We start from the raw sequence: 24,143 nt of genomic DNA, 5'->3' as shown, positions 1-24,143 counted from the left end.
GGAGGTCCTGAAGCTCTGACCCTGACCCTGACCCTGGCTTGCAGCTCTTGGTACAAACTGAACCGGGGGAGGAAAGCAGTCAGGACAGCAGGCCTTGAAAGTGCACACGGCAGTTAAAAAACCAAACCAGACCAATGTCATTGCTCTCCTTAAAATCCTTCCGTGGCTCTCAGGGAACATGGGAACAAAGTCCACACCTTTGGGATGGCTCACTGGTTCAGTGTGACCCGGGCTACCGACCCTCCCCGCCATCACTCTGCTCAGGGCAGCCTGGCCTCCGTCCTCCCAACACACCTCAGGGCCTTTGCACCGGCTATTCTTCTTGCTCCAAACCCCCTGCCTCCGGCCCACCCCTGGGCGAGTTTCTGCTTCTAGGTCACTTCCTCAGACCCTCCCAACTGCACTCCAACCTCAAACAAGACCCCACCTCCAGCTCTGTTATTCTTTCTCAAGGCACTCTGGACTTCTCCTTTAGGGTTTAGTTACCAGTTAAATTATGCGGTTGTTTGAGTGATTATTTGCTATCAATCTCCTCCCACTAGATGGTGAATGCCAGGAAGTCAGAATAATGGCAATGATATTAATACATTTAACAACAGCTCATGTTTATTAAATACCTACAGTGTTTCGAAGCATCATGTCGCTGACACCTTACAACGGCTCTATGAGGTCAATACTATTAGCATCCCATTTTACAGGCGGGGAAGCCACATCAGTCCTATCCACAGGCCAGGCACTCGGTAAAGGGTTAGATGTCTGGGTTACATTTTTGATAATCCCTTCCCCTTATCCCACTGGAGACAGAAGCCCAGACCCACAGAACATATTGTCACACTCTGGAGTGAAAGCCTCTGAGGCCGAGGGTCCCTTCTGGTTCGAATCCCTCCCAACCCAAGAAGACATTATCTGAGCGTATTTGTACTGTGCAGCCCACTGTGTGTCAGGTGTGGCCTAAGCACTAAAGACACGTCAACAGACAAAACGCATGGGGCCACAGGTTCATGCCAGGGAGATGGACGCCAAGCCCTGCTGTTCTTCAGCAGGAAGATCAGTGGGGGGTGGGGGTGGGGGACAAACACGCAGGCAGAGCACCGGGCTGTGGGGCTGCTCGGTGCAATACCGCCGTGGTGGATCCACATCTCGTGGGTCACAGCCATAGCATGTAGAACACAAACCATGAACCCGGACTGGAAACTGTGGACCTGAGTTAATAATGAGGCATCCATCAGTACTGGCTCATCAATCGCAAAAAAAAAAAAAAGTGCCATATTAATACGAGTGTAAATAAATGGGTAAACTGCAGCGGGGAGTCGGGGAGCTTGTGGGAACTCCCTGTTTGGGGCCAATTTTCTGGACACCTTTTATTTATTTTGGCCACACCTATGGCATGTACGTTTCGGGCCAGGGATCAAACCCATGCCACAGCAGTGACCCCAGCCACAGCTATAACAATGGCTGATACGGAACTACTATGCCACCAAGGAACTCCCTGTGCACCTTTTAAAACTGCTCTTAAAAAAAAAAAAAAAAAAAAAAAAGGCAAAGCCCTGTTTCTCCTGAATCCACTCCCAGCAGCTCTATCCTTGATTCTTCCACCACCTTTACCTTCGTACAAATCTCTGCTCTGCTGGTCCTCAGCTCACCGCCTTCACTATTCGCTTGGTGTTCAGGGCAAAGCCTTGGTGTCCTCCTCCACCCTCCCCTGCGCTCACCCCCACACTCAGTCCATTCATAGTTACTACTGGCTCCATCTTCAAATCACCCTGCTTCACCTCCCACCCCTGTGGCCTGGACCGTGAACCACAGCAGGCGCTCCCTCTCTGATTTCCTGGCTCCCACCCCTGCTCCCACACACAGCCAGAGGGACTCTGCTACCTTGAGTCAGAACGCATCCCTCCTCTGCTCAGCACCCTCCCACTGTACCTTCAGGGAAAAGCCTCCGTCCCTGGAAGGCCTCCGAGTCCCTCTCTGACCTCATCTCCATCTTTTTCTTCCAGCTGCCGAGCTGGGTGTGTAATGGCATCTCATCGTGGTGGTTACCATCTGCATTCCCATGATAATGATTACGGAGGCTGTGGTGTGCGCTTCAAGTAATAACAACAACGATACATGGCTGCCATTTACACAGCATCTATCATGTGCCAGGCACCACGCTAAGCGTTTTACACACACAGCTGTACGATCCCTTTCCAAACCTTAGGCCAGATGTTTTTCGGAATTCTGGATGATTTGGATTTTCAAAAAGCCTCGGAGAACATACACCCAGCAGAGTCTGGGGCAGCCGCCATTACATCGATATTTCTGTGGTGACGATAATCCGTCCATTTGGATAATGTGCCACCTGGGATCGTGGATCTACATCGAATCCCTGAATCCCCATGACCGCTGCACGAGGGAGGAAGAGCTACCATCGCTCATCTATAGATGGGGAAGCTGAGGCACGGGAAGGTTAAGGTAGGGGTGGAAGGCTGGGATTCCAGCTCAGTACTGCCCTCCGTTCGGTGCTTAGGGTAGCCGAGAGGAAATGAATCCATACCAAACAAATGAATGAGAGTTAGCCGGGGAAGTCAGAGAACTCAGGCTTTCTAACTAGTTATTGCTCATGGCAAGAAGGTCAAATACCACTGAGCTAACTCTATGTGTTCAACCTAATTAATTTATTTTGAATACAAGATCTACCAAAATGTGCCTCCCACCCCTGGCCAAGGACCCTCTGAAATAAGAGTTGTGTTTCAGAGTTTACATACTATTTTATTTTGAACAAAGTACTGCTTGGGGAAGCAATATGAGCATCTAAAGATTTAAGGGTTGCTAGTTGCAGCAAACAATAAAAACGGAGGCATATACTATAACAGACTCAGGAACTGTCCCCGAGGGCCTGACGTCACAATTCCAAGTGTTATCAGCCACTTCGAGGGTCCTCTAAAGCTAAAAAAGCAAGACAGGGACAAATACTTGTAAGCGACATTCCTTTCAGTTAAACAACATACGTGATGTAAAAGTCTTCCTGTCTATGGGGCGGGGGGGCACATTTAAAAGAGAATCTGAAACCTGAAACGAAGGCTGTGTCAAGTGACATAGAAAACTATCTTGAGGCAAAGTGCTGCTGTGTGGGATGAAATTGAATTTTCCTAAACTGTCATTTATTATTCATATTGGAATCATTAGTCTGATTGACTCAAAACTGACTGCTTATGTAACCACTTTTAGATGTGCACATTTTTTCCTTTATTCATTTTCAGTAACTGTCTTTAAAAAAAAAAAAAATCAAAGCTTTTTTTTTTTTCTTCCCCTTAATGTTACTGGCCACACTTTAGGGATCACCGACACACAACTAAAAGGGGAAAAGAAAGAAAGGAAAGAAAGAAAGGAAAGAAAGAAAGGAAAGAAAGAAAGGAAAGAAAGAAAGGAAAGAAAGAAAGGAAAGAAAGAAAGAAAGAAAGAAAGAAAGAAAGAAAGAAAGAAAGAAAGAAAGAAAGAAAGAAAGAAAGAAAGAAAGAAAGAAAAACTGACTACTTGGGATATGGTTTCCAGCAACAACTTAATACACGGATTTAAGAAGCGCCCCACCGCAGGCACTTCAGATGGAGGTGGAGATGATGTGTTCTGGAAATATGCGTAGATGGCTCAAGGGGCTCTAATGAGGAGGAGGAGGCCTGTGAAGAGCGTGAGGTACACTGTTTTTATGACGTGAGGTCTAAGCAGCCTTCTGTTTGTTTGTTTGTTTTACCTTTTAGGGCTGCACCCTCAGCATATGGAGGTTCCCAGGCTAGGGGTCCAATCAGAGCTACAGTTGCCGGCCTCCACCACAGCCACAACAATGCTGGATCCTTAACCCACTGATAGAGGCCAGGGATTGAACCTGCAACCCCATGGCTCCCAGTCGGATTCGTTTCCACTGCGCCACAACGAGAACTCCTAAGCAGCATTCTGAATCCAGCATTTCTGATAACCATGGGCCCCGAAATTAATACACTAAAAAATACATATAGACAACTGATTATGGCATCAATAACCCTAAACATTTCAAAAAGACCCCAAAACTTTAAAAAAATCTTCTCTTTGGAGAGATGGGAATCAACTTGTTTTGGGACACATACGGTATTTTCTTTACTACAAGTATTTTTTAAAAATCTGGAAGGAACATGCCAGGCTTGAAAAAGTGATTATATCGGCAGAGTCTGGGTCCTTTGATTTCTTTTGGGTTTGCGACAACAAGCAAGTATTACTCTGATAAGCAGACACGCAAATAAACAATACAGCTTTATAATGTGAAGAGCTCACTCAAGGACACAATAAAGTCATAGTCCTCGCCTTCGGTCACACCCTGGAAACATCTGGGGAGCTTAAAAAAAAAAAAAACAAAAAGCCCATCCCACGCCTGGTCCTACCCTTGGTGATTCTAGTGAAATGTTCCGGGGCGGGGCCCCAGCCTTGGGGTTTCTTAAAGCTCCCTGTGTGACTCCAATGAGAATCATTTTCAAATGTTTCTGCAGAACATGTTACTAAGCGCCTTTTCGAAAATAAAAAGGTTCCACAGTCAAAGAAGCAAGTTTCTTTCGGGCAAGATTCCTCACAGCCTGTAATGTGCAAACGTGCACCATGACTTAACACAGTGCAAGGTGGATGTGTGTGTGTGTGTGTGTGTGTGAGAGAGAGAGAGAGAGAGAGTGCTCACCACCCCTTCTTTCCAGCAGCCATGCTGTTAGCAAGCCCCTCCGCTCCGCCCCCCAGCCCACCCTCTCCTCGCCCCCACACCCCTGACTCCAGGTCCTGATCTCAGTCTCTCCCGTCTGGACTGTGGCAACAGCCTCCAGCCTGCTCTCCCACTGGCCCTACGATCCACTGCCAGAGAGGTGGGCTAGCAGAGTTCCTTGGGGCACAGAGTTTGAAAGAGCTTCAGCCCTGAGACTGCCTGCAGTGTCCCAAATGCCACCCCGAGATCGTCTTAAGGCAAGGCTGCATCATGGACAGCCCAGCAGCGGAGGAGCAAACCCAGGTTCTCCAGGCTGTGTGGAGCCACAGAGTCACCGGCTCGGAAGGCGGCCCCAAGAACCCTTGGACTTGGGGTTGGGGAGCCCACACGCGCCCTGACAGTTTAAGCTGGCACCAAAGGGGTTTCCTGTTAACATGTAGCCCAAAGCAGCCAAACTAAATGGTAATATTAAATCACCCTATTTCATTGGCCAGAAGCTTTTTTTACCAGCTTTATTTGTTTATTTTTCTTGTTTCTAGTCATCTCCCCTTCCAGGCTGCCCCTCCACAAGGGCAGGGGCATCTGTCCATCTTGTTCACGGCTATGTCCCTCGGACCTGAAACACCACCTGCAGGCGGGGGGGGGGGGGGGGGGGAGCAACTCGAATCTGCTGGAAGAATCACTGAGCTCACTGAATTCTTTCAACAGCTCCAAAAGGTAGGTGCTGATAAATACCCAACTCCTCCCCCTGGCCATGCAGGCCCTGCAAGTTCTGCCCCCACTTTCCTCGCCTTGCTCACGATCCTGCGGTTATGCTGGCCGCCTCCCAGCTCCTTCCCAGAGTCAAGCTCCTTCCCACGTCCAGAACTCCACAGATGCTGTTCCCTCCACTGGGAAGGCTCCTCCTGTTCCATTAAGGTCCACACAGCCTCCAGGCCTCCCCTCAAATGGCAGTCCTTATGAGAGACGTCTCCTGACCTCACCAAATGTATCAGGTGCCCCACGGGTGTGCTCTCAGGGCACCTCTATCAGGGCACTTCGTCCAGAGGTAATGATACAGCTGCTGCTGTGATTATTTACCAAGGTTCTGTTTCCTCCACTGAACCATGAGATCCAGGAAGGCAGGGACTCCTTCGTATTTCCAGAGTCCCTTTAGAAGACCTGGTACACAGTAGGTGCTTAATAAATACCACACCTGCCTGTTGTGGCCAGGATATTTACTGCTCAATGAATACCCATGAGCGCCCACATTCCGGCTCCCTACGGTTAGCTAGGCAGAGCCACCAGCTATTTCTGGCTGTGAGCAGAGGTGAACCCACTCTGGCCTTGGCATCTAAGCAGTGCTCTGTGTCCCTCTAGTTTCCTTGTCCTGCCATGGTGACCCTGGAGGCTATGTGTTCCACTTCTGATGCTTCAACACAGGGGAGCCCCTGTCATTCTGGGTCTCTGAGGTTCAAGGTAAAGCTCCCACCCAACCTGACGTGTGTCATGACTAAGAAATCGACATTGGTTGTGTCTAGCCTCTAGGATCTCAGGGTTGATTTGTTACTGCAGCAGAACCTTGCCTATCACTGGCATTCACTATGAATGAATGAAGGCAGCTAGAGGCAGAGAAAGCTGATTACAGACTGGGAGGTGAGGGGCAAGACGGCGGCCTTCAGCTGTCAGTACTGAACTCAGTGAAGGGATGGGGTAGAAGAGGGGGACACGGAACAACGACCTCCGAGGAACCACCACTTTCAATGCCTGGTGAGGCAGATGAAAGGACCCCAAAACCCTCAGTCCTTTCTGACAAAGCCTGCCTCAGAGCCCCCATCAAACAGCTCCTTAGGGATCATGGCCACGTCTCAGCCCCTAGGGATGGGAGGTGGCTGCTCAGAAGCCAGCAACACCCTGGAAAACGCTATTAGTTAGAGGAAGCTGAAACAGCAGGGCTGCATGAAGGGCCTGGGCTAATTCGGGCTGACAACCTTCCCTCGGAATCACCCACTGGGGCTCTGCCCTCCCGGTTCCATCCCAGAGAATAAATCACACTGTCAGGTCTAATTTGGGACTCGGCTGATGGGTTGAGCAGAGCATCCATGCGTTCTGGCCACTGAGGTCAAGGGCAGCCCACACGCTAGAGGCCAGGGCTGAAGCATCCGTGGAATAGATGGAAATGGGACCGGGAGACCGAAAGCCATGTGTTTCCAATACACACCAAAGAAACTTCTGTCTTCTATGAAATTTCTGGCCCAGGCCTCAGCTGTACGAGCCCTGTTTCCAAAGCACGGTCCAGCTATATGCAGACACCATGCTAGCTTAGGGCTGGGCGTGAGACAAACACTCACATTTGGTGAATAAATAATCATAACAGCAGCACAATGCTTATTACCCTACGGGCTGATGACCAAGCTGCCTAACCTCTGACATGCAGGAAAGGCTGATGAATGCAAGCGGCCAGCGTCACCGCCACCACCATCTCATCTATTATGTGACTACTTTGTGCCAGGATCTAAGTACTTAAGATTCGCGATCACCTTTTAATTCTCAAAACAACCTTAGGAGAAAAGAGAAGCTCCCAGAGTCGGGCTCTCCACTTGAGCCCCATCAGTGATCAAGCTGAGACTAGAACCCAGGTCAGCTGGTCTCTGGAGCCTGTGCTCTTGGCCACGGTGTCAGCCCATTTGGATTGATTTCGCCTCCTTCAGAGCTGCCCTGAAGCCCCAAGTTGGTGTTGGGTGTCTTCTCGGAGCTCCCACGGCCCCGTGGCTCTCGGCTTAGGACTCTCATCACTCTGCGTTGTTTGCCTACAGAGCCTTCCCCAGATACACATGAGGGTATCTCTGCTTAGCGCCCAAATGGCCGTGTTTGCCAGACACGAACACGGCTGGAAACCTAGGTCCAAACCCTGCATTCTGCAGAGGATGGGAGTGGAGGCCGAGCAGGGAGAGCTGTGTGAAAGAGCTTCACTGACGAAGCGGGGGCGGTGGGGGGGCTGCTCTTTGATGAATCAAGACCCACGGCTGCTTCTGGGAGATCCCCCGACCCTGAGGCTCGCCTGGCCACCTCCTCTGGGCTCCCAACAGCCCCTGCGCCTGCCCTGCAGCACCCTGACACCCTGGGCTGTCACTGTCAGAGGGCCTGCCCCCCCCCACACACACCACAACACTGCAGGGATGGGCGTGGAGGAGGTGCGCGCTGAACGCTGCCGAATCCACCAGCAGAAGCCCAAGACCGGAAAGCACATTCTGAGGAGGAGCACTCGTTGCAAATTCATTTGCAAAAAGAGGTCCGGAGGGGACTGGCCGTCTGCAAGACAAAAAGGGCTCCCGGGAGGAAGGTGGGTGGCTGGTGCCCCTCACCAGGACCGGACCAGAACCAGTGAGAGTTACACAGAGCAGATAGGATTCACCAGAAAGCTTTATGATGGTCAAAACTTCCCCAGAGCAAAATATGCTGTCCTGCTCCTCCCTTTCTAGAAGAATTTACACTGAGGTCAGCTGCTTAGCAGTCTGGGACCCCAGAACCTCTTTTGAGGCAACAAAGTAGTGGCCAAGAGGGAGGATCTGGAGACACCACGAAGGTTCTCGCCCTGGCTCCTCCACGTGGTAAAGGGCTTCACCACTCTGCACCTCAGTTTCCAAGTCATTACTGTGGGGAGATCACAGCAGCGCCATCACAGGGCGGGTGGAAGGACCGGATGAGATCATGCAGGCAGAGTGCTTACAGCAGGGCTGCTGGGCACGGAGTCAGCACTGCTTAATGTTAATTATTTTTGTTTTTCTTCCCCTGGAGAGCCAGACGCTGTTGGCTGGCTACCCAACTGACACTCTCAATCCCCCTTCTCTTGGGCTTCCTCTTCAGGAGAGGCTGAAAAGCTAAATGAAATCTCTCACCTTCCTTAGAGCTGTACCCCATTTCTGGCCAATGAGATATAAGTGGAATCTTCTTGGGGCGGGGAGGATTCTGGGAGTGCTAAGGTGGTTCAGAACCGAAAAGAACATGCTGCTGGAACGGACCCTCCCCCCTCTGTGTTCTGGCTGGAGCTGCAGCAGCAACCTTGCCACCACGAGGGAAAAGCCAAGGGAATCAAGGAGGCTCCGGCCCAGATGTCACTCAGCCTCTGGACTAACCCTGGCAGCCAGGTACCTCAGGGTTTGTTGTTACAGGACAGAAATCAATCCTGATTTGTTTAAGCTACTGTGGAGCTGGGCTTTCTGTTCCTGCAGGCAAAAGCAGTCCTGGCTGATGCGCCCACGGTCCACAAGTGGCTCAGGGCACACGGCCATGGTAATCGTTTGCCGGCCTCAGTTCAGTTCCCTAGCCGAGGACCCAGACCCAGAGGACAAAGGGTGGAAGACCAAGGACAGGACGGCATTTACCGAACCCCGGTAGCTGTGCGTGGCCCTCCTCTTCAGCCGTGTTGATGTCCCGTCTGTACAATTATTTACTTAATAGTTCTTTTACATTAACTCACTTTTCAACTTGAATACATCAGGAGTTCCCTTTGTTACTCAGTTGTAGCATCCATGAGGTTGTGGGTTTGATCCCTGGCCTTGCTCAGTGGGTTAAGGATCTGGTGTTGCTGTGGCTATGGCTGTGGTGTAAGCTGGCAGCTGCAGTTCTGAGTCGAACCGTAGCCTGGGAATTTCCATATGCTGCAGCTGGGGCCCTTAAAGTAAATTTAAGAAAAATAGAAAAATAAACTTGAATACATAGCTATGTATTTAAAACAGAATCTACATTACCACCAAAATGAAGAACTGGTATCTTTTGCCACAAAGGTAACTTAATGAATAAGTATAATGAAAACGAACAAAAGATATTCATCCCCGGACCTCGAAAAGTTAGTGGATGTAGCATCATTTGGGTTCAATAGACGAGCAAGAATTCCTTTTCTTCCCCCTCCCCGGTCCTCTTTTGGGGAAAAAATATCAGAAGATCTGGCAACAAAGCCTTTGGCATTTCCACAGGACAACAAGGGCCAGAGCTGGGCAGGGCTTCCCCTCAGAGAGGGAACACGTTGTCGCGTTTGCCACTGTTCCCCAAACCCTGTTCGGAAGTGAGAGAATTCCTCTAGATCTTCCGGCTGGCAGTGGAAGAATGAGGTCAGGGACCTCCTCGGCGAGGCCATCCTGGATCACCGGTCTAAAGCCACCCCTGTTGCTCCCAGTTTAAGTCCCCTCTCCGCTCTGCTCATCCCTGTAGTGCTTACCCCATATTCGCCTGTTTATCTAATTACGTGTTATCCTCCAGCAGAATGTGAATCCCCCCCGCCCCCCGGCTTTTTTTTTTGGCCGCACCTGCCACATGTGGGAGTCCCAGGGATCAAACTCATGCCACAGCGGTGACACCGCTGCCAAGCCACTGCAGTGGCAGCACCGGATCCTTAACCAGCAGCGGCACAAGAGAACTCCTGTTTTGTTCATTCCTGAATCCCCAGTGCCTGGAACATAACAGTAGGTGCTCAAACGCTCATTTGTGGAGTGAAGGAAAGAAACCAAGGCATGATCTCCTGCTATCCAGGCCCGAAGGGGCTGGGAGGACAATGCTGTCCTCCTGCAGTTTGAGAGGCAGTACTAGGAATTCACTCAGAAACTGGAAGCTTCTACCACATAAAAAAGGGACGTGCAAGATTAAAACGAGTATCTATGAGGCCACACAGGTATGTTAACAATGAAATAACTGAAATAAATGAGGGAGAAGGGACAGGTCCTCCCTTACAGAACTAATTATGTGGACAGTTAATAAATGTGAAAGAAATGAAGGACATACAAAATTCCCTATTAGGGAAATGCCACAGTGATACCTGTGGCAGGCAAGCTTCCCCCTCTCGGCGTGAGCTGAAGTTAGCGGGAGCAAGTCTGAGGAGAAAGAAGTACCGTCTCAAGCACCTCTTCCAGGAGAGTGCGCCGAGGGGCATCCCTTAGTGGAAATCTGGCCCCTGAAGACTGTCCCACCAACAAGTTCCAGGTACCCAGGCAGAGCCTGAGGCCAAACATATGAAGAAACCCAACAAAGAGCCAAGGAAGGTGGTACTGTCTAGATTCACTCCATTCGCAAACTTGACTGCCTGGTCCCTGCAACTCAGCCACCACCACTATGCATCCAGAGGACGGCCACCAGCATCTTCTGTGCTCCCACCTTCCACACCATTGGGGTCTCTTGACACTTCAACGATCAGAAAGTGCCCCCTCTAGAGCCCAAGGCTCTGGCTCTATCCTACCAACAAAGGTTGCACCCCGCTACCACTTGGAGTGCCCCACACCCTGAGGTCCCCTCCACTGCTTGGTTGAGGCTCACTAGCAAAACCCCCAGAAATGTAATTATAACGTATTTAAAATCTTTCCATCACAGGTAAGTACTTACCGTGCACACATGTTTTAATCACGTGTCACCACTCACACCCTATCTCTAGCCTACAGACAGAAAGCACATCCTCATGGGGGGCAATGGGGCCACTCTGTATCTTAACTGTGGTGGCAGCTACACAACAGCATGCGTTTGCCTAAACTCAAAAAACCGTGTGCCAAAGAGTGAATTTCACCCTGTGTGAATTTTAAAAACGGAAATTAAAAAAATTTTAAACAAAGAGTGTGATGCGCAGATGGAGGCTATGACCAAAGATCTTCAAGATACACGACCCCTGGGGACAGTGGGGATCACTGTAGAAGAGCCAAAGAGCAGGGCTTCTTTCTTCTCCACGTAGCCAATTAAATAAGGAGTGCGTATGCAGATAAGGAGGGTCATTCATGGACAGGAGGAAAGGAAGGTCTGGCAGAACCCGCACCCAACTACCGACTGTAATTACCTCGGAGGGACGATGTCAGACTGTGGCTGCTGGGGCAGCAAAGGAGACTTCTGTCTTTCCCTTGACACGCTTTCAAATCTTTTTTTTTCTTTTCAAGAATAAAGAGGCTTAGGAGTTCCCGTTGTGGTGCAGGGGAAAAGAATCCGATTAGGAACCATGAGGCTGCAGGCCTCACTCAGTGGGTTAAGGATCCGGCGTTGCCGTGAGCTGTGGTGTAGGTTGCAGACGCGGCTCGGATCCCGCGTTGCTGTGGCTTTGGCATAGGCCAGCGGCTGTAGCTCTGATTTGACCCCAGCCTGGGAACCTCCATGTGCCGCAGGTACGGCCCAAAAAAGCAAAAATAATAACAATGATAATAATAATAATAACAATAAAGAGGCTTATGTGTCTGAGTTATAAAACTTACACAAACAAAATCAAATGAACCTTCGCACTCACCCTTAGTAGGTTCTGGACACTAGTTCTCCTCGAGGGTCCTCTGAGAGCCAAGGTCAAAGACGGTACATCTGCGGAGAGGAAAAGAAACAAGTTCACGTCTTTGGCCAGCTGGAGCCTCCCTGCCGTGGCATCCATCTGTCACTCACAGATTCACTCCCTCAACAAATCTGTATCGAATGGCTGCTGTGTGCCAGGCACCGAGGGCACACCAGTGACCAAGACAATGTTGCTGTCCTTCAGGGAGCAGACATTCCAACAAACACGACCCGAAGCCAGGGAGCGGGCACGCCCTGATGGAGACTGAGGGTGAGGCGAGCGAAGGGGCGGCTATTCACAGAGTGGTCAGAGGAGGCCCGAGGAAAGGACAGAGACCTGAACACAGAAGGCGACCAACTGTGTGATTATCTGGGAAGGAGCCCTCCAGGCCATGGGAACGGCCAGTGCACGGGACCTGAGGCAGGAGGGGTGGGGGTGGGGGCCTCAGGAGCGCAGGAGGCCCCGCGCCCCGGCAGGTGCGCGAGGGAGATGGGGCAGGATGGTGACGGGGCAGGCGGGGGGCCATTTCCTTCAGACGAGTGTGAGCAGAGGAGCGGCAGGAAAAAAGCGCTTGTCCTGACTTGTAATTCTGTATCATTAATTTATGTTTTTGACTATTTAGTATGGTTGTTCATATCTGAATGGATATTTCATGGGTGAGCGAATGTCTCCAGGCCGAGAAGCCACTGTCTATACCATTCACCATCACACTGTGGTTTAGGCCAGGCACCGCCTGAGCCAGGGAGATGAGATCTGAGAGGACAGCCCAGAACCTTCCTATAGAGAATGGTCGTTAAATAATGACTCTTACTCTCTACGGGCCAGGCTCTGTCCTAACACAATGTGCCGACTCATTTCATTCTCCCGATGACCCGAAGAAACAGATAACATTATTACGTCCATGTTACAGATGAGCAAACTAAGGCACAGAGTGGGTAAAGAACCCATGAGCTGAGGCTGCCCAGCCAGTCAAAAGGCGAGATGAACCCAGGCAGCCTGGCTCCAGAGCCTGCTCCCAACCATTTGGCCAGCCCATGTGGTCATGATGGCCAATGAAGAGAGAGGCTAACTGCAGGCTGGCAGTGCCACTCCCTGCCCTGCCCCAAAGCTGTCAGGCCCACGTGCCACCTACACACCAAGGCTCAAAGAGCAGCCAGCGCCTCTAGGGAACCTCCCAGGGAGGAAACCAAGCAAGCAGCTGATCCACTTTCCAGAGTCCAGGAATCAGGACAGCTTCTGCCCCAAGGGTTCTGGAGAAGCTAAAAGGGGTTCTTAGTTCCTAACCTTTCTCAAGCCAGGGACCCCAGTGTGGACTCCTTGTCAGAATCATGAGTTTAAAGGTACAAAATACACTACACAAGATTACAACGGAAATCAATTACATTCAGATATCAAAATATCTGTAAAACAAAACCTAATCTGAGATTTGGTAATATTTGTGCTTCTTTATGAATGCTTTAGATTATGATATCTTAGTGGTGGTGCCGGTAACTATAGTCATTTAGAACTAGATGAGTGTAAATGATATTTTGCAATATCTGCAACAACTGTGATGTGATATGGAAATATTTCTGATTTCTAGTGGCAACAGAGCCACAAGGGTTGCTAACACAACTGTGGTTTGTGGCCCCTGTTCAGAAAGAATGGACATGTCAAACTTCTCTTAGATGGCAGAGAAAATAAAGATGTGATTTTTTCCCCCAGCCAACTTCATGATGCTCTAAATCTCATCCAAGGACCCTTCAAGGGTCCAAAGACCTGACATTAAGAATCCCTAAGTTCACCCTGAAATGAGGTAAAGGTGGGGCATGTGCCCAAGGAAGATAGCAACTGGGGAATATGGGGCAGATTCAGATAATTTTGGAGGTCTCATTGTGCTCAGCAGGTTAAGAACGGGACTAGTATCCATGAGGATGGGGGTTTGATCCCTGGCCTTGCTCAGTGGGTTAAGGATCTGGCACTGCCACAAGCTCTGGTGTGGCTCGAGGACGCAGCTCGGATCTGGCATTGCTGTGCCTATGCCGTAAGCTGACAGCTGCAGCTCTGATTTGACTCCTAGCCTAGGAATTTCCACATGAGCATGGCCCTTAAAAACAACAACAACAACAATAAAATGATCCTTGTGAATTTCGTTTGGGAAGGGGTGCCAAGTACTGGCAGTTTGGGCCCATCCTGCACCATTTCCCTTTCTGGGTCAAACCCCTGAACCTCACCTTTATACTCAGCCCGTGGAATTCTTGTGGGAATGACCCCACCCATGGGTTGATAGGGAAGGAAACGTGTCATAAAACCTAGGTTTGGCCAATAAAGCCAAATCCTCCCAACCCCTGGCCTCAAAGACGGCTTTGGGTGGCCCCAGTTCCAAAGCCAGGCAATGAGGTCCAATAAACACCAGTTAAAGGACATGTGCTGGGATTATGGGGAAATCCCTGGGGCTGCTAAGCTGGTTGGATAGAAATGTGGAGCTTACTCAGAGACTACCTGACAATGAAATGAACAAAGGGTTGCAGAGCCAGGAGGTGGGAGAAAACAGCATCCTAGGATCCTCATGTGAGGCCCTGGATCCAGCCACACCTGAAGCCACTATACACAGAATGTCCCAGGCTGTGAGTTCAAACATTTCCTTTTATACTTAGGCAGGCTGATTTCTGTTTGTTCACACAACCAAATGAATGACACTCAACACAGAAGGGTTCAAGAAGTGAGTGCAGGAGTTCCCGTTGTGGCTCAGTGGTTAACGAATCCAACTAGGAACATGAAGTTGCGGGTTTGATTCCTGGCCTTGCTCAGTGGGTTAAGGATCCGGCGTTGCCGTGAGCTGTGGTGTAGTTTGCAGACGCGGCTGGGATCCCGTGTTGCTGTGGTTTTGGCATAGGCCGGTGGCTACAGCTCCAATTAGACCCCTAGCCTGGGAACCTCCATATGCTGCGGGAGCAGTCCTAGAAAAGGCAAAAAGACAAAAGAAAAAAAAAAGAAGTGAGTGCAACTGATAATTCCCATAGCTTACTACCAAGCTACTCGGGGAAGCACAAAATAAAATTAGAAACAGATACTATATGTGGAATCAGCGCATACAGAAAAACAGACACTTTTTTAAAACTCAGAAATAGCCTCTCGGGTAGCTGCTATCCCTAAAGCTGATCATAAAACCCTAACAATTTTGATTTTCAAGATACTCAGCAGTGCAGGAAGGAACCAGCAGTACCCAGAACATATTTCTTTATCACCACAGTTCCCATTAAAAAAATTCCTGTGATGATCAGGAAGCCCCTGCAATGTAAATAAAGCTCCTGTAAAATTGTACTCAATGCATTTTAAACTGCATCAGATATTGCTTTTCTGCCACTCTCGTTCCCCCACCTCTTCTTTCTCTAGCGTGGCATACACGGTTTTCTTTAAAGGCACATCAGCGGTGACATGCAGGGCTGTGTCTCTCTGAGCTGGGATCTACTTCCTGCCAAGCGGAGGAAACCAAGATGTCCATCAGCCTGGAGCCCGTGACACATGGGTCACGGCAGAGAGGAAGATGTTGAGTGAGGGGTTGTGGAAATGGCAGCAAAGGCAGACTAGAGGGCCAGGAATTCAGCCAGGACCCCAGACATTCCAGAGCCCCACCTGGGAAGGGAGGAAGCCCCTGGAGTTGCCTTAGCAATCCCAGGGCCCACCAGAGCACCAGCCCTGTCCCATCCGTCATACAGGTTAGTCACGGAGCTGCACACCTTGCTCCCCAGGTTTTACACCAAGAAACAGAGGCTTAGATGAGAGAACCTGTGGGTGAGGGGGTATCCTGGCCTGACTCCCAGCCTGATGGCTCCTCCCCTCAGCCACAGTGATTGGCTCTAGGAGAGACATGTGATTTTAAGCAAGGCCAATCAGAGTCAGCCCTGGAAATGTGGCTGGATTACTGGGAAAGGCATGTGATGTAAGGCTGGGCCTGCTGAAGGCTTCTTTGCCATCTGGGGACACCTAAGAATAAAGTCAGAGATGAGGGAAGCAGAATCCAGAAGTGAAGGGCGGATTCCTGATAAGAATACCTGAGTGCAGGCTCCAGACAGGCCAGCTCTGGATTTTCGGGTCCCGAGGCCATTAACTTCCCTTTGCAGTTTAAGCCAGTGTGAGTTGGGAAGATATTGTCATTTACATCAGGAATACCTGACTGACAGAACTGGCAGAGAACTCAGAAATCAACACAGTGCTCCTTCATGTACGAGTGAACATAATCTTTCTAAGAAGCTGACAAAACTACATCATATCTCTTCAGGAAACACACACACACAAACTATTTCAAGGATGTCAAAGACTTCTGAAGCCTCTGTCCACAGGGACTGGGTGAAGAACTCCTCAATTTAGTCTGATCTGCCCACTTGATGGATAAGAAAAGTGAGGTCCAGAACAGTGAGATGACTTGCTCGGGCCCCAGGGCCAGTTGGAGGCAGAGCCAAGCCTCCCTAGAGCCCCAGGAGGTTTCAGGTGAACACCCCTGAGTGTGATCCTTGGGGAGACTGCAAAGGGTGAAAGGGGGCAGCGGGTGAGGCTCCAGGCCTCCACACCCCCATTAACCCACAGAAGCTCCACTTTTTTCTCATTTTTTGTTTGTTTTTCTTTTTAGGGCCGCACCTGAGGCATATGGAAGTTCCCTGGGTGGGTGTTGAATTGGAGCTGCAGCTGCTGTCTGTAACCTACACCACAGCTCACAGCAACACCAGATCCTTAACTCACTAAGCGGGGCCAGGGATCGAACCCGCATCCTCAAGGATACTAGTCAGGTTCATAAACCCACTGAGCCACAATGCGAACTCCACTTTTTTCTGTTTTTTAAAATGGGCTTTCAGGGAAGTGTCTGACAAAAGTTCCATTACTCCGAGATCAACATCCTGCAAACCAATCTCTTATATCACATTTCCAAGTATTTACATGCTAATAACCTGGGTTTTGATCCTCACAGAAATCCTGTGAAGCCGGCACTACCCGCAAGGCGCCACCCAGGCCAGGTGCTCAGGCAGGGCCAGCCGGCCAGCCAGAATGCTGCTCCAGACCCAAGGCAGCCTGTGCACCGGGGCCTGTCTGTTCCTGCGCTTCTCCCCTCGTATTCCCATGTCCACTCATAAGGAAAACAGCCATCCACTCGCACCTCTCCACGAAGACCGAGGAAGGAAGGAGTGACTGATCTGCTCAGAACCCGTGACTGTTGCTGGCACCTGCTTTTCCAGGGGCAGGATCCGTAGCCCCAAAGGCTGGGGCCAGGCCGACTCGCTCTTTTTCTTTCCTGTGACGAGATGGTGGCTTCTCCTCTGCCCCCTGTCTGGCAACAGCACACTGGGCACCTGCCCTCTAAGGGGGCCTGGCCACATACATCCTCCTGACCAAGGGGTGATGGGGGCAGCTAGCTGTGGAAGCGGCTGATCTAGGTGTTGAGATTTGAGGTGAAGGGGAGCCCAGTCCACCGGGGCCTCCTGCTTCAAAGCTGCATTCTTCTTTCCAGACTTCACCGGCGCTTCACACGGGGGCGTCAGGCACCTACTCACCTACTAATAAAGTGGTTCAATCATCCCTCATTTAGAGAAGATTCCCATTATAGCCATTCCCATCCTGTCTTTGAAACAGTGACTGAGGAAAATCTCCATTCGTTTAACTGCCTCTACCCAGCTGCCAACAAAGGAAAGGTGCTTTGCGAAGAAAGGACCTTGCCTTGGGAAAGTTGAGCCCTCAACTGCTATACTGTATGACAGCCGCTGGGATCATCTGGTAATTAATCCCATTTTCTCCTACAACCTACGTTCTATTAATAACATACACTAACGATTCAGCACCGGGTCTTTCACGGTGGACTCATGACTGAGGTTGGATGGCTGCCTTCAAGGGTGTCGCACCCTCATCCTCTGTCCTGCCCTCGGCCCTACTCCCCCAGGAAGACGAGCGTCACGGTACTAGACTCAGAACACGAGCTCTGAGGACGTCACGGGGCCGGGGGCCTGATGGCCGTCCTGGCTCCATCCCAGCCCAAGTAACTCCGAGGTGCAGAGGCAACGGCAGGCCTCTGCCGAAACCACTCAGAGCGAGCAGCAATGTGTGACCATGTCATGCATGGCAGATTGGCCAAAATGTCAGAGTCTGTCACCACCAAGTGCACTGAAGTTGGGGAATAAGGGGAGGTCCCTGTAGGTGGGAGCGTACCCTCGAAGGGACATTCTGAGAGAGCAGCCTGGCAGTTACTCGTAAAGAGAAAGAGAACTGACCTTAGAGACGTGCTTCATTTCCCTGCCCGGTTCCCAGACCCGTGTGGCCCTGCAAATTCTCATTCTGGCTTGAAGCATGGGGTTTGTTTTTTTGTTTGTTTTTGTTTTTGTCTTTTTGCTATTTCTTGGGCATACAGAGGTTCTCAGGCTAGGGGTCGAATCTGAGCCTACACCAGAGCCACAGCAACGCGGGATCTGAGCTGTGTCTGCAACCTACACCACAGCTCACAGCAACACCGGATCGTTAACCCACTGAGCAAGGGCAGGGACCAAACCCGCAACCTCATGGTTCCTAGTCGGATTCGTAAACCACTGTGCCACGACGGGAACTCCGTGGGGTTTTTGCTTTGACTATGCCACAGGCCAGGTGCTGTTTTCAAGTTAATGATCAAGTCCTTTGACCGTCAAAACAACCCTGTGAAGTCGGGTCTACCGGTATCCCCATTTTTAACAGACGAGAAAACGAACGCACAGAGAGGCAGCCTGCCCAAGATCACGCAGCCAAGAAGGATGTGAACCAGGGGGTCTGGCTCCAGAACTACCAACAGTGCCACTTTCCAAACACAGAGGTAAGAGCAAAGGCTCAGCTATGAACCCAATCTCATTCCACAATCAGACATCATTTTCAGATGGATCCAAGCTGGATGCAAACGGGAAATACATACAAGAGCGTCCAGAAGATAACATAGGAGCATAGCTTCATGTTAGGGTGAGAAAATTCAGGGACTCTAGGAAAGTGTTTGTTTTCCTCACAAAAGAGTCAGACTTGGAGTTCCCGTCGTGGCGCAGTGGTTAACGAACCCGACTAGGAACCATGAGGTTGCGGGTTCGGTCCCTGCCCTTGCTCAGTGGGTTAAGGATCCAGCATTGCCGTGAGCTGTGGTGTAGGTTGCAGACACGGCTCAGATCCCACGTTGCTGTGGCTCTGGCGTAGGCCGGTGGCTACAGCTCTGATTCAACCCATAGCCTGGGAACCTCCATGTGCCGCGGGAGTGGCCCTAGAAATGGCAAAAAGACAAAAAAAAAAAAAAAAAAGAGTCAGACTCAAAAAACCAGCAGTCCTCTGCCCCTTTGCCAGCCCACCTTCTCACAGCTTGGAGTGTGGATGTGACACCTGGCTTTCAGAGGGGCCCTCCTGTCCCCAGAACACTACCCTGAATCAACCGGCTGAACCCTCGGGGTGCCCCAGGCCCTGGGGAAGGTGGGACGGCAGCCAGTTTGTGGCCATGGGTAGGCAAGAGAGTCAGCGCAACACTGGCATGGACTCTGCCAAGCCCCTGAGCCACATGGCCTCCCCTCCAGATGCTATAAGACACAAACGATCTCTGATGGGCTGAAGCGACAATGCCACCTGTGTAGTCTGATACTTGCTGCCGAAGGCGTTCCTAACTGAAACACCCGCCTCGGCCAGGCTGCAGCAGCCGCATGCTGTGCCGTCAGCCTGGAGAGTTTGCAAACAGCCACTAACAGGGGCCTGAACGTGCCTCAAAAAGATTCAACTAAGAGGTAAACTTTGGGAATCCACAATTTCCAAGCCTGGCTGATCAGAGGTATCCAGAAAGATGATGTGGTGCCTGAATTGGGAAGAGCCTTCTTTCTCCCCACAGACCTCTACGAGCCGTCGGGGAGACCATGGTTTTAAAGGCCCGGCCCAGCCCACTGGTGCAACTGCCCCGCGGTCTGCGGGCCACGGGCTCCCAGGCTGGGGAAATCCTGCAGAGCTTGTGGATCCTTTTTTCCTCCTGTCACCAGGCATTTGCTGGATGTGCCAAGAGTTAAGCCCCTTCCTGCACTTCTCTACAAACAGCTTGTCAGTGTGGTTTCGACTGCCGAGTGCTTTTCCACAAAGCACTCTCTAGACCTCAGCTCATCAGACGGGAGACAGAACACTGGCCAATCTACCAAAATAGGTCAGGCTTTATTTTTAATCCTCTTATTCATTATATATATTGAAAGGGAAGAATGAAAAAAAAAAAAACATTATTCACAGCAAGAATGTCTAGGTTATTTCATCTCTCTGTGTCTCAGTTTCCTCACCTGTAACACAGAGATGAGGATGAAGCAAATTACTCCATGGAAAGTGTTTAGAGCAGCACTTACCACGTGGTAAGGAGTCAATAAAGGGGAGCTGCCATTATTCTTATTGCAGGTGACACGGTTAGTTCTTTGGATTGAAGGCCTTTGAAAGGCTTCAAAAATCTCACCCTCTGGTCACCCAGACAGAGAAAGGCACTGCTCTGATTCTAGTCAAGGAGGGAAGGAAGGAGACTAGAAGGTCTAGGCCAAGGGGCAGAGGCTGGCTGCCAGGGCTTGGGGTTCCGGAGCAGGAAACGGACCTGCTGGTGCTGGCGCCCACCCAGCAGCCATTCTCCCCTTTCTTCTCAGACGACATCTCCCAGCCGCCCCTGCAGCTAGGAAGGGTCAACCAGATGTCAGCAGAGGCAGCCACAGGGCTCCTCACCAGGAACAAAGAGCTGGACTACACTTCTGTGCCCCACGTGATTCCCACCTGGACTACAGATCACTGGCTTGCCTCCAGCAGTCACAGTGGGCCACCTGAAGGATGAGAGCTTTGGGCTAGGGATGCTTAAGCAGAGAGAGAAGGCTCTTACTTTACCTGAAGGCTTGGAGCTGCCTCCCCAGCCCCAGACTGCAGATCTCAGGACATTTTACTCACAAGAGAAACCACGTTCTGCTGAGTTTACACCATTGCTATTTCTGGTGTCTGCCACTGGCAGCCACACACACTGTCAAATGATACATTGGTCTTAGCCAGCGAATGACCGATGAGACAGCGTTCTACACCAGCCATCCTTCTGCGACCTGCTCTTTAAAACATTCTCGTGCTTTAGGACCCTTGCTCTCTTCTCAACAGCAGGTAGAAAGCTAGATACAGAATTGCCCAGAGAACAGGGTTATAATCATGTTGCCTTAGGAGGAGGTAAAATGAGAACGAGATGAGCCATCCTGAGTCATTCATCCAGCAACGAGTAAGCGCTACCCTACACGGGAAGCACTGTGAGGTGTCGGGTGCTGGACTGAACAAGAGATGGTCCTTACAAGCTTGCTGCCCAGAACAGGGGCCGGAAGACAGACAGGTAAACATACATACAAGTACAAATGGTGAGAAGTACCAAGTAGGAAACCTGAGTGAGTTTCAGCACAGAACTAAAGAGAAAGGAGAAGAAAGCCACGTGAAGAATGGGAGTAAGAATATCCCAGAATGTCCATCAAGTGAAGAATGGATAAACAACACACAGCACATCCATACAATGGAGTATCATTCAGCTCTAAAAAGAATGACATACTGGAGTTCCCGCTGTGGCAGAACGGGATGGAGGGTGTCTGCAGTGCCGGGATGCAGGTTTCATCCCTGCCGAGCACAGTGGGTTAAAGGATTTGGTGTTCCTGCAGCTGTGGCGTAGGTGGCAACTGCAGCTCAGATTTGATCCCTGGCCAGGGAACTCCATCCATATGGCCTGGGGTGGCCAGAAGAGGAAAAAAAAAAAGAATGACGCATCGATTCATGTACACCATGGATGACATGATGCCGAGTGAAAGAAGCCAGTCACAGAAGACCACATACTATATGATTCCATTTACAGGAACTGTCCAGAACGGACCAATCCAGGGAGACGGAAAGTAGATTAGTGGCTGCTAGGGGCTGGGAGGAGGGGGACACAGAAGGAGAGTAACTGCTGACGGGCACAGGGTATCTTTTAGGGCTGATGAAAATGTACTAGAATTAGACACTGGTAATGGCTACACAGCCTTACGAACGCACTAAAAACCACTGAATAGAACACTTTAAAAGGGTGACTTTTACGGTGTGTGACTTATATCTCAATTAAGCCACTTGAAGGGCTGCCCAGATTGAATTACTGGATTGGTAATAAAGTCTCTAACGGAAGTTAAAAAAAAAAAAAAAGGATATTCCAGGAGATGGCAGAGGATGGAGGGAGCTGTTAAAGAGGCTCCCAGGAGGCCCGCAGGCCTAGCTCGCTGGTGGGTGCAGGGTGGGGGGTGCCGGGAGGCATTTGGGGAAGCTCCGGGGCCGCGTGGGCCACCGGTAGCCATATGCTCGGCATTCTAAGCATGACAGGCAGGAGGAGCATGGTATGTTCTGACTGACATTTTGGAAAGACCCCTGTGACTGTTGCATACAGACTGCTGGGGCTGAAAAGAAGCAGGGAGCACAGAGAAGTGATGGCTGTGACACCCGAGGAGAGATGGAGGTGGCTGGGAGCAGGCTGAAGGCGGTGCACTGGAAAGGAGGCGGCTGGTGAAGGTCTGCTTCAGGCCAAGGACAGACGGGCTGACGGGCCAGGCGTGGGGGGCCAGGCAGAAAAGGCAGGCGCGAGAGTGCCCTGCATACCGTCTCTTGATTTTGCCAAAGTGGTTCGCCGTCAGATTCAAACTGTGCACAGCACAGTAAGAACAGATCACCAGATGCCTGCTGTATGAATTTAATGAATGAACAGTCACTGACTATTTTTTTTGGTAGGGCATATTTTTGTCTGCACAGTAAAGATATGAATTCTTTCTCTATGTCCATGTGCATGTGCACACCCACACCCACCCACACACTCACCCACACACCCACCCACACCATCCTTACCTGTATCTGTCTCTCTCCCATCCACTGGCAGGGAGTAGTCCACTAGACACCACTCAACTACCCAAACCAGAGACCTGAGGATACTCTGTTATAAATATTTACCAACCCTAAGCGAGATAAAGCCTCGGAGTCAGTAACAACCAGGTCCCTCCTTCTCCGACGGGGTCAGAGGATGAGCCAGTGAAGGACCAGCAGGAGAGGAAACAGAGGAAGAGACAGGAAGTGCGCTCTTTCTCTTGGGTGGTGGCGGAGGCGAAGGGACACGGTCGGGGGTGGGGAGAAAGCGTGGTGATCGGGGTCTAGCCGAGGGGGGAGCCTCGACTTGAGAACAGCCACTGCCCCAGCAGGAGACAAGTTATGACCCAAAGGGGTCATGAGCCCCCACCGGCAACCACATCCCTACCGAGGGGTGTGGGGAGGGGGAAGGGAGGGAGGGCCTCACAGAGAACAAGGCCAGGGCCACCGTCCACCACGTCCAGCAACAGGGCTCGTCTGTTTAAGGGGAGGGGGTGAGAGGCAGCCCACAGGGGAGGTCATGGGGTAGGCTGGGGTGGACGCGAGGTAAGGGGTTGCCTGGCTGTCTGCCTCGTGATGCTTCCTGGGTCACAGCAGGGACCTGATGCCTCAACTTCAGTGTTTCTGGAATTCCTCCACGTCGGTCTCAGCACGAGAAGGCTTTCCGAGGCGCTGCGTGCTTCACACAGCTGACCAAACTCGGTGCTTATTTCATTCTACCGAATGCCTGGGAAGTAGGTCAAACTGCCTGTCGTGGTCAGTTAGAAGTGACTTCTCACCATGGCCCACATTAGCCTCTCCTAGTGCCAGGCTCTCCAGGGGAGCACTACCCACACCCGTGCCAGGAGCTCTCCCAAGGGGGCCTCTATGATCCACCCACGTGTGGAGTTGGTTTTGACAAACAGGATACCGTGAAGTCTCCCGGACAGAGTAAGAAGGCTAAGTAAAAAGGCTGCAGATGTGGAGGAAAAATGGCACAACACCCACCTCTCAAACACCACAGAGGCATGGACCTTTGTTGCTTGATTACACATGAAAAGGATCAGATCATACCTAATTCTCAGAAGCTCGCTTTCCCTTAACTGCACACAGAAATGCCTCCAAACCAACGTGCAGTGTTCAGGCCCAATCTTTCTTTTTCCCCCCTTTTTTGGCTGCTCCATGGCACATGGAATTCCTAGGCCTGAGATCAGATACAAGCCACAGCTGTGAACCACGCTGCAGCTGAAGCAACACCGGATCCTTTAACCCACTGTGCAGAGGCAGGGACTGAACCTGTGTCCCAGCGCCGCAAAGACTCCGTGTACCCAC

General features: G+C 50.8%; 1 protein-coding gene across 7 annotated transcripts in view; it reads right to left on the bottom strand.

Moving 5' to 3' along the window:
• SIPA1L3 (signal induced proliferation associated 1 like 3) overlaps positions 1–24,143 on the bottom strand; it is a 231,914-nt gene that overhangs the window by 132,921 nt on the left and 74,850 nt on the right. For all 7 annotated transcript variants that reach the window (XM_047793285.1, XM_047793287.1, XM_047793288.1 and 4 more), the window contains exon 2: positions 11,928–11,995. The gene's annotated coding sequence lies outside the window, so the exon portion shown is untranslated. The remainder of the gene's footprint in view (positions 1–11,927; positions 11,996–24,143) is intronic.

The sequence above is a fragment of the Phacochoerus africanus genome, chromosome 8 (assembly GCF_016906955.1).
Source record: "Phacochoerus africanus isolate WHEZ1 chromosome 8, ROS_Pafr_v1, whole genome shotgun sequence".
NCBI lineage: Eukaryota > Metazoa > Chordata > Mammalia > Artiodactyla > Suidae > Phacochoerus > Phacochoerus africanus.
Note: the sequence above shows the minus strand (reverse complement) of the source record. Positions and strands in the feature narration are given on the sequence as shown.